The following is a 10,858-nucleotide window of genomic DNA, read 5'->3' as shown; positions in this document are numbered from 1 at the left end:
CACACAGACACACACACACACAGACACACACACACACACACACACGCAAACACACACACGCAAACACACACACGCAAACACACACACGCAAACACACACACGCAAATAGAGACAGACACACACACACACACAGACACACATAGAGAGACACACACACACATAGAGAGACACACACACATAGAGACACACACACACACACACATAGAGACAGACACACACACACACATAGAGACAGACGCACACACACATAGAGACAGACACACACACACATAGAGACAGACACACACACACACACACACAGACACACACAGAGACAGACACACACACACACAGAGACAGACACACACACACACAGAGACAGACACACACACACACAGAGACAGACACACACACACACATAGAGACAGACACACACACACACACACATAGAGACAGACACACACACACACATAGAGACAGACACACACACACACATAGAGACAGACACACACACACATAGACAGACACACACACACACAGACAGACACACACACACAGAGACACACACACACATAGAGAGACACACACACACACACAGACACATAGAGACAGACACACACACACAGACACATAGAGACAGACACACACACACGTAGAGAGACACACACACACATAAAGACACACACACACATAGAGACACACACACACATAGAGACACACACACACACATAGAGACAGACACACACACACACATAGAGACAGACACACACACACATAGAGACAGACACACACACACATAGAGACAGACACACACACACATAGAGACAGACACACACACACAGACACACACACATAGAGACAGACACACACACACAGACAGACACACACAGACAGACACACACACACATACACACAGACACACACACACAGACAGACACACACAGACAGACACACACACACAGACACACACACACATAGACAGACACACACACACACAGACAGACACACACACACAGAGACACACACACACATAGAGACACACACACACACACACAGACACATAGAGACAGACACACACACACAGACACATAGAGACAGACACACACACACGTAGAGAGACACACACACACATAAAGACACACACACACATAGAGACACACACACACATAGAGACACACACACACACAGAGACAGACACACACACACACATAGAGACAGACACACACACACATAGAGACAGACACACACACACATAGAGACAGACACACACACACAGACACACACACACACAGACACATAGAGACAGACACACACACACAGACAGACACACACAGACAGACACACACACACATACACACAGACACACACACACAGACAGACACACACAGACAGACACACACAGACAGACACACACAGACAGACACACACACACAGACAGACACACACACAGACACATAGACACACACACAGACACATAGACACACACACACACACATAGACAGACACACACACACACAGAGACAGACACACACACACACAGAGACAGACACACACACACACATAGAGAGACACACACACACACACAGAGACACACACACACACACGCATAGAGACAGACACACACACACACACAGAGAGACAGACACACACACATAGAGACAGACACACACACACACATAGAGACAGACACACACATAGAGACACACACACACATAGAGAGACACACACAGAGACACACACACACAGACACACACACATAGAGACACACACACAGACACACAGACACACACACATAGAGAGACAGACACACACACACGCACATAGAGACAGACACACACACACACAGACACACACACATAGACACACACACACAGACACACACACACAGACACACACACAGACACACACACACAGACAGACACACACACACAGAGACAGACACAGACACACAGAGACAGACACAGACACACACACATAGAGACAGACACACACACACAGAGACAGACACACACACACACAGACACACACACACACACACACAGACACACACACACACAGACACACACACACACACACAGACACACACACACACACACACAGAGACACACACACACACACACACACAAATAGAGACAGACACACACCTTTTAAGTTTATTTTTCTCTTTCCGTCCCCTGCAGAGGCATTGGGTTACAAAATTCCTTTCTAAAGTATTCTCTTTCACACTGTTGATTCTTGCTATCTGCTCTTTATGAGCTCTGTTTAGTAAGATTGCCAACTATGGTTAGACGGCTTCCTGGAAGTTTGACCACATTACATCTGATCGCATAACACATGCCTGTAATTTCAAATTGTTTTTGCATTTACTGTATAAAGTGAGGGCACATATGCTAAACAGGTTCCTCCAGCGGCTGAGAGGCAGCCACTTTCACTCTGTTTCTCCATTTATGGAACTCGATGGCTTTAATCGGAAATACCCGACCAGTGTTAGCTAGTCAGCACACACTCACTGGCTGAGCTTGATTGTTTATAAAAGATAGTTTAAACTGTCAGACGATCTCATTTTCTGCACAGTTTTCAGGCTACAGATTCTCTACCAATTTTGCCTTCTACATAATTCAAATTTCAATGGCAAGAAATGTTGGTGTCAAATCATAACCCAGCTCTTTGTCTCCATACTGGAAAATTTGGAATGAGTTACTAAACTCACTTGTTGACCTACAAAGAGCCATCGCCCTAAGTTAAAACTATCCCCCGAGGTATTCTGCAGCAGGCACCAGAACATCACAGTGGGAGATGTGCTAACATTTATTACAAGGAATGTGTTGCTGAAAGCATTTAATGCTTGATCCTTTTGTGTTTCTCAAGGTGTGGCTGATGAACAACATTTCAGGGCCTGAAGACCAGTGCCCTCCACCTCAACAAGACCAGTGCCCTCCACCTCAACAAGACCAGTGCCCTCCACCTCAACAAGACCAGTGCCCTCCACCTCAACAAGACCAGTGCCCTCCACCTCAACAAGACCAGTGCCCTCCACCTCAACAAGACCAGTGCCCTCCACCTCAACAAGACCAGTGCCCTCCACCTCAACAAGACCAGTGCCCTCCACCTCAACAAGACCAGTGCCCTCCACCTCAACAAGACCAGTGCCCTCCACCTCAACACTAAGCCCAGGAATATCTCTCAGTACTGGCACTGCAGGGCCAGCCTAGACTACGTGCTCAAAACTCTGGAATAGGGCTTGAACCCATGACCTTTTGACTCAGAGATGAGAAAGAAAGAACGAACTTGTATTCATGGAGCGCCTTTCACGACCTCAGGTCGTCCGAAAGCACTTTACAGCCAATGAAGTACTTTTGAAGTGTAGTCACTGTTGTTATGAAGGAAATGTAGCAGCCAATTTGCGCACAGCAAGATCCCACAAACAACAATGTGATAATGACCAGACAATCTGTTTTAGTGATGTTGGTTGAGGGATCAATATTGGCCCAGGACACCGGGGAGAACTCCCCTGCTCTTCTTCGAACAATGGCCCTGGGATCTCTTACACCCACCTGAGACGGCAGGCAGGACCTCAGTTTAACGTCTCATCCGGCAGCACTCCCTCAGTACTGCGCTGCACTGAAGGGTCACATTAGGTTATGTGCTCAAGTCAGAAGCGAGCGTACTACGAGGGTGTACCACTGAGCCACGGCCGACACTAGTTGGGAGTTGGGAGAATCTGGAGCTGAGGATTCCTTCCTGCTCAGAGCAGCGAGGTGCCCTGGGAGCAGCAATATTCCCGACACCGTGTAGTAACATTCCAAAAAGGAAAACGGGAGAGTAATGGAGACACGAGCAGCACTGAAAGTCCTGGAACCAAAAGTAACTCAGCTTGAAGTTACAGACCCAGTATTCTCCCATTCTTTATTCAATAGAGCAAAGCCCAAGCAACATATGTGGAGTATGTTTTGTCAGCTCCTCTCAGCAAACAGTTCCTGGTGGTGAATAGGGACGTGCCATTTATATGTAATGATCTATGAAGTGACATGATGACACAGCCACTGAACAATAGAATATTGTGCTGTTTTAAGGATGTTTTCCGCCTTTGAACTTCAAGTCTTTTCCCTCTTTCAGATGCGGTATAGTTCCAGAATTTTCCATTTCTTTGAGACGGTACCTGCTGATTCAGCTTCCAACATCAAAACACCTGTATCAGTAATGGAAGCCAAAACCAAAAATTACAGTGGAAGCTTTGTGTACTCGGGAATTGTCGAAGTGCAATGTGTCTAGTACGTCCAAACAGTCCACTGACAGGATGCTAACGTAACACTCTCAACTAAATCTAAAAATTGCACAGATCCAGACAGAATAAAAGGACGGGGTAACAATCTGAAAACACACGAATATTTGATGCAAAAGCAGTGTCTGTTCATTCTGAGGCTGTGGGTGACATCAGCACAGCCACATTTATTGGCCAAATCTCAGATGTCCCAGAGGACATTAAGGGCTGGATATTAACTCCGAGGCAGGAAGGGAGCAGGGGGTGAAGCAGGATTTGCGGACTGGAAACCCGGAGGTAAGGCATTCCCTTAGGGCCGCCAGAATTTTATGGTAGAAATTTTCTCAACGGGTTTCGCGCCCGACAGCCAGTCAGATTGACAGGCCAGCCATCTGTCAGACGGGAAAGCAGCCAGTGAGAGATGGGGGTCTTCGGGGATTGGATGGCGGAGGTCCGATCGCGGGACGGGATCAGGCATCGTGGGATGAGGGGGGGGGGGGTGGGGGTTGATGTCGGTCAATCAGGTAGGTCCGCGGGGTGTTTAAAAGGTTAGCTTGGTGGCCCGGGAATGGGTCTGCAGGTGTTAAAAATAAGACTTGACTTTAAATAGAGCCACGCAGCCTCCTTCAAATATTTCAGTGACCGACCCGGCTCCTGAGAGCGGATTGGTTGTTCACCGCCCCCCCACCCCAGAACCCAACTCCTGAGAGCGGATTGGTCGCCCAATTCCCGAGACGATTGGTCGCCCAATTCCCGAGACGATTGGTCGCCCAATTCCCGAGACGATTGGTCGCCCAATTCCCGAGACGATTGGTCGCCCGGTTCCCGAGACGATTGGTCGCCCGGTTCCCAGGACGATTGGTCGCCCGGTTCCCGAGACGATTGGTCGCCCAATTCCCGAGACGATTGGTCGCCCGGTTCCCGAGACGATTGGTCGCCCAATTCCCGAGACGATTGGTCGCCCGGTTCCCAGGACGATTGGTCGCCCGGTTCCCAGGACGATTGGTCGCCCAATTCCCGAGACGATTGGTCGCCCGGTTCCCAGGACGATTGGTCGCCCGGTTCCCGAGACGATTGGTCGCCCGGTTCCCGAGACGATTGGTCGCCCGGTTCCCGAGACGATTGGTCGCCCGGTTCCCGAGACGATTGGTCGCCCGGTTCCCGAGACGATTGGTCGCCCGGTTCCCGAGACGATTGGTCGCCCGGTTCCCGAGACGATTGGTCGCCCGGTTCCCGAGACGATTGGTCGCCCGGTTCCCGAGACGATTGGTCGCCCGGTTCCCGAGACGATTGGTCGCCCGGTTCCCGAGACGATTGGTCGCCCGGTTCCCGAGACGATTGGTCGCCCGGCTCCCGCCTCCTGGGAGCGGATTGGTCGCCCGGCTCCCGCCTCCTGGGAGCGGATTGGTCGCCCGGCTCCCGCCTCCTGGGAGCGGATTGGTCGCCCGGCTCCCGCCTCCTGGGAGCGGATTGGTCGGCCGGCTCCCGCCTCCTGGGAGCGGATTGGTCGGCCGGCTCCTGGAAGCGGATTGGTCGCCCGGCTCCCGCCTCCTGGGAGCGGATTGGTCGCCCGGCTCCCGCCTCCTGGGAGCGGATTGGTCGCCCGGCTCCCGCCTCCTGGGAGCGGATTGGTCGCCCGGCTCCCGCCTCCTGGGAGCGGATTGGTCCCTTGTCCCCTGCCCCGGCTCCGTTGGGCAGGTTGGGGTCGGGTTTCCCTCCTACCCAGGGGGGGTTAAAATGACCCTCTAAGAGACACCCATGCAGTGTGGGCCATTTATCGTACGTATCCCTTTAATGTTACTGCTATTTTTAAGGCCGGGACCTCCTCTTCCCTATTGAGCTGTGCCAATACTGCGCTGTCACATCTGGCCAGTGCATGGCATCTATATTTCGACGAGTCTGAAGGGGAAGTTTGGGTGCTGGAGTCAAGGTTCAGCCCGAGCACACATCCAGTTGCACCAGGGGAGCATCAAGGGAATGGAACATAATCGCCAAAAGAGCAAAGGGAGATGTTGGGAGAATTTATTAGGACACGCAATGCCCAACCAGAAACAGTGGTGGAAGCAGAATCCATAATAACTTTTAAAAGAGAAAGAAAAATTTGGAAGGATTTGGAGAAAGGCCAGGGGAATGGGACCAAGCAGATAGATTAGTCAGAGAGCCAGCACAGGCGTAATGGGCCGAACAGGAATGGGACTAAGTGGATAGCTCTTTCAGAGAGACAGCACAATGGGCCGAATGGCCTCCATCTGTGCTGGAACATTCTATGATTCTAAGAAATGGTTGGAGGTCTGGTAGAGACTGTGGTGTTCAATTGAGGAAAAAGAGCAGAGCAGCAAGGTGTCAGAGAGGAGAGCCAAGCTTCTGCCAGTGATTCGGGCAGGGAATGTGGTAAACGGAGACACTGCCTTAACCAGCAAATGCAACTGTATTGCCCAGACAGTACAGCTCAGCCATCGGTCGTCCCCTCACATCACTGGAATTACATTCATCCCGAGATATGATCAAAACTGTAATTCTGGAAATGGGAGACCTTAATCTGAGCTGTCGACCCTGGACAGATCCCACAGCCAGGTGGGGTGTGAAGAGAGAAAGGAATAAGGAGAGAAAGAGAGAGAGAAAAGAGAAAGATGGGGAGAAGTGGATGGTAGAGAAGAGTCCATTACTTTCACTTGGCCACCCCCACCCCCCCAGTTCGTGTGACTGGCTCAGTTACCACTTTAACCGTGTTTGCTGTTAGACAGAGTGGATGCCTCAGCTCTGTAGTTACCTGGCTTACCCTTCTCTCCAATATTGAACAGATGTGTTACCTTGGTTACTCTGTGGTTCCACAGCACAATTTGCATATTTGCGGAGGATTGAAAAGCCTTGGCCAGAGCCTCTCTGCTCTCTCCTTCACCAGTCCAGGAAGCAGACATCAGGGCCGAGTCGCTGTTCCACCTGGAGTACAGCCATTTTTTCACAACCAATTCCTTTTCTCCAGTTATCTCCAACAGTTGTTCCACTCCCTCCTCTAGTTCATCTACAGTCTCACTTCCATCACCATTTGTAAAAACTGATGCAAAACATCTCCGCCAAACTATCACCCTCCACAATTAAACTACCCATCGTCATCCCTGACAAGTCCCACCTCTTCTTTAATTATTCTTTTACTTTTAAAACGCTTATAAAAGTCCTTAAGGTTTCTCTATATATGATCTTTTTCCACCTCCCCACTGCACTCTTTCGTATTGTTAGCCCTGCTTTTATCACATGCCTACCTTTTAAGTTTCAGGTTGGTTTTAAGTTCTCTATTTATCCACTGACCTCTACCCCTTTTGCCTTCTGAGAATAGGTCTATTTGTTACTCTATCCATTTCATATTTGAAGATTCCCCACTCTTGATCCATTGTCCTAGGTTCTAACATTCCCACTAGGTCACGTCCAGCCAGACCCCTTCTTATCTTGCTGAACTTTGACTTTTTCCATTCCGGCCCCCTTCCCTTTAACTCTTTGTTATCCTTATCTATTCTTACACTGGACCTGATTGTGTTGTGGTCGCTTTCTCCCAATTGTTCTCATAGAATCATAGAAAATTTACGGCACAGAAGGAGGCCATTCGGCCCATCGTGTCCGTGCCGTCTGAGAAACGAGCCACCCAGCTTAATCCCACTTTCCCGCATTTGGTCCGTAGCCCTGCAGGTCACTGCTCTTCAGGTGCACATCCAGGTATTTTTTTTTAATGTGTTGAGGGTTTCTGCCTCTGCCACTCTCTGAGGCAGTGAGTTCCAGACCCCCACCACCCTCTGGGTGAAAAAAATTTCCTCATTTCTGCTCTAATCCTTCTACCAATCACTTTAAATCTATGCCCCCTGGTTATTGACCGCTCTGCTAAGGGAAATAGGTCCTTCCTATCCACTCTATCTAGGCCCCTCGTAATTTTGTACATCTCAATTAAATCACTCCTCAGCCTCCTCTGTTTCAAGGAAAACAACCTCTAATCTCATCAGTTATTTGCCCCATTTCATTTCCCAGAACTAAATCAAGGAGTGATTCTTTCCTTGCTGATCTAGGAAGCAGTCCTGGATGAACTATAAAAAGCCTTTGATCACATGAGTTGTTTATCCTGGTCTATCTTGTGATAGTTAAAAATCACCCAGTATTATTGCCCTGTTGTTCTTCTATATCTCACTGAACTATTGACAAATCTCAGTGTACCTCCTCTCCACTGGTTGGTGGTCTGTAAAGCACACTGAGAATTCTACCAGTTCCCTTCCTACATCTGCATTATGCCTGAACACAACCAGCAGGACATCCTTATATTCTAATGCTGAGATAGTGTAAATACTCGACCACCCTCTTTCTTCCCTCCCTTCTAATTATTTGCATACTCAATATTTAAGATTAAGTGCGCTATCTATGATTGAGGCTAATGGTTACTTCATAACTTTGTTGTCTGTCTTCTTCGATAATTGGCAAGAAAGGGTAATTTAATGAACTCCATGGGGGTCATTTTAACTTTTATTCTAGCTCGCCCGAATTTATTTTCCACTTGATTGGCTCCCCATCCACCACCCTAAACATTCACTCCCTTCACCACCGGTGCACCGTGGCTGCAGTGTGTACATAGAAACATAGAAAATAGGAGCAAGAGTAGGCCATTCGGCCCTTTGGGCCTGCTCCACCATTCAAAATGATCATGGCTGATCATCTAACTCAGTACCCTGTTCCCACTTTTTCCCCATATCCCTTGATCCCTTTAGCATTAAGAAATATATCTATCTCCTTGAATACATCTAATGACTTGGCCTCCACTGCCTTCTGTGGTAGAGAATTCCACAGGTTCACCACCCTCAGTGAAGAAATTTCTCCTCATCTCTGTTCTAAATGGCATACCCCGTATCCTGAGACTGTGACCCCTGGTTCTGGACTCCCCAGCCATCGGGAACATCCTCCCTGCATCTAGTCTGTCTAGTCCTGTTAGAATTTTATATGTTTCATAGAATCATAGAAGTTTACAACATGGAAACAGGCCCTTCGGCCCAACATGTCCATGTCGCCCAGTTTATACGACTAAGCTAGTCCCAATTGCCTGCACTTGGCCCATATCCCTCTATACCCATCTTACCCATGTAACTGTCCAAATGCTTTTTAAAAGACAAAATTGTACCCGCCTCTACTACTGCCTCTGGCAGCTCGTTCCAGACACTCACCACCCTTTGAGTGAAAAAATTGCCCCTCTGGACCCTTTTGTATCTCTCCCCTCTCACCTTAAATCTATGTCCCCTCGTTATAGACTCCCCTACTTTGGGAAAAGATTTTGACTACCTACCTTATCTATGCCCCTCATTATTTTATAGATTTCTATAAGATCACCCCTTAACCTCCTACTCTCCAGGGAAAAAAGTCCCAGTCTATCCAACCTCTCCCTATAAGTCAAACCATCAAGTCCCGGCAGCATCCTAGTAAATCTTTTCTGCACTCTTTCTAGTTTAATAATATCCTTTCTATAATAGGGTGACCAGAATTGTACACAGTATTCCAAGTGTGGCCTTACTAATGTCCTGTACAACTTCAACAAGACATCCCAACTCCTGTATTCAATGTTCTGACCAATGAAACCAAGCATGCTGAATGCCTTCTTCACCACCCTATCCACCTGTGACTCCACTTTCAAGGAGCTATGAACCTGTACTCCCAGATCTCTTTGTTCTATAACTCTCCCCAACGCCCTACCATTAACGGAGTAGGTCCTGGCCCGATTCGATCTACCAAAATGCATCACCTCACATTTATCTAAATTAAACTCCATCTGCCATTCATCGGCCCACTGGCCCAATTTATCAAGATCCCGTTGCAATCCTAGATAACCTTCTTCACTGTCCACAATGCCACCAATCTTGGTGTCATCTGCAAACTTACTAACCATGCCTCCTAAATTCTCATCCAAATCATTAATATGAATAACAAATAACAGCGGACCCAGCACCGATCCCTGAGGCACACCGCTGGACACAGGCCTCCAGTTTGACAAACAACCCTCGACAACCATCCTCTGTCTTCTGTCGTCAAGCCAATTTTGTATCCAATTGGCTACCTCACCTTGGATCCCGTGAGATTTAACCTTATGTAACAACCTACCATGCGGTACCTTGTCAAAGGCTTTGCTAAAGTCCATGTAGACCACGTCTACTGCACAGCCCTCATCTATCTTCTTGGTTACCCCTTCAAAAAACTCAATCAAATTCGAGAGACATGATTTTCCTCTCACAAAACCATGCTGACTGTTCCTAATTAGTCCCTGCCTCTCCAAATGCCCGTAGATCCTGTCTCTCAGAATACCCTCTAACATCTTACCCACTACAGATGTCAGGCTCACCGGTCTGTAGTTCCCAGGCTTTTCCCTGCCGCCCTTCTTAAACAAAGGCACAACATTTGCTACCCTCCAATCTTCAGGCACCTCACCTGCAGCTGTCGATGATTCAAATATCTCTGCTAGGGGACCCGCAATTTCCTCCCTAACCTCCCATAACGTCCTGGGATACATTTCATCAGGTCCCGGAGATTTATCTACCTTGATGCGCGTTAAGACTTCCAGCACCTCCCTCTCTGTAATATGTACACTCCTCAAGACATCAC

The 10,858-nt window shown here is 48.4% G+C and overlaps 1 protein-coding gene and 1 long non-coding RNA gene across 4 annotated transcripts in view; one reads left to right on the top strand and one right to left on the bottom strand.

Moving 5' to 3' along the window:
* Nucleotides 1–10,858, bottom strand: part of LOC137331691 (alpha-1,4-N-acetylglucosaminyltransferase-like) — a 154,860-nt gene that overhangs the window by 59,136 nt on the left and 84,866 nt on the right. The window lies entirely within an intron of this gene.
* Nucleotides 1–10,858, top strand: part of LOC137331692 (uncharacterized) — a 52,470-nt gene that overhangs the window by 40,513 nt on the left and 1,099 nt on the right. Inside the window, exon 3 of the long non-coding RNA XR_010965537.1 lies at nucleotides 2,848–4,537. This is a non-coding gene — a long non-coding RNA (uncharacterized lncRNA). The remainder of the gene's footprint in view (nucleotides 1–2,847; nucleotides 4,538–10,858) is intronic.

This window comes from Heptranchias perlo, chromosome 13, assembly GCF_035084215.1.
Source record: "Heptranchias perlo isolate sHepPer1 chromosome 13, sHepPer1.hap1, whole genome shotgun sequence".
Lineage (NCBI taxonomy): Eukaryota > Metazoa > Chordata > Chondrichthyes > Hexanchiformes > Hexanchidae > Heptranchias > Heptranchias perlo.
This window is presented reverse-complemented; position numbering and strand designations above follow the sequence as displayed.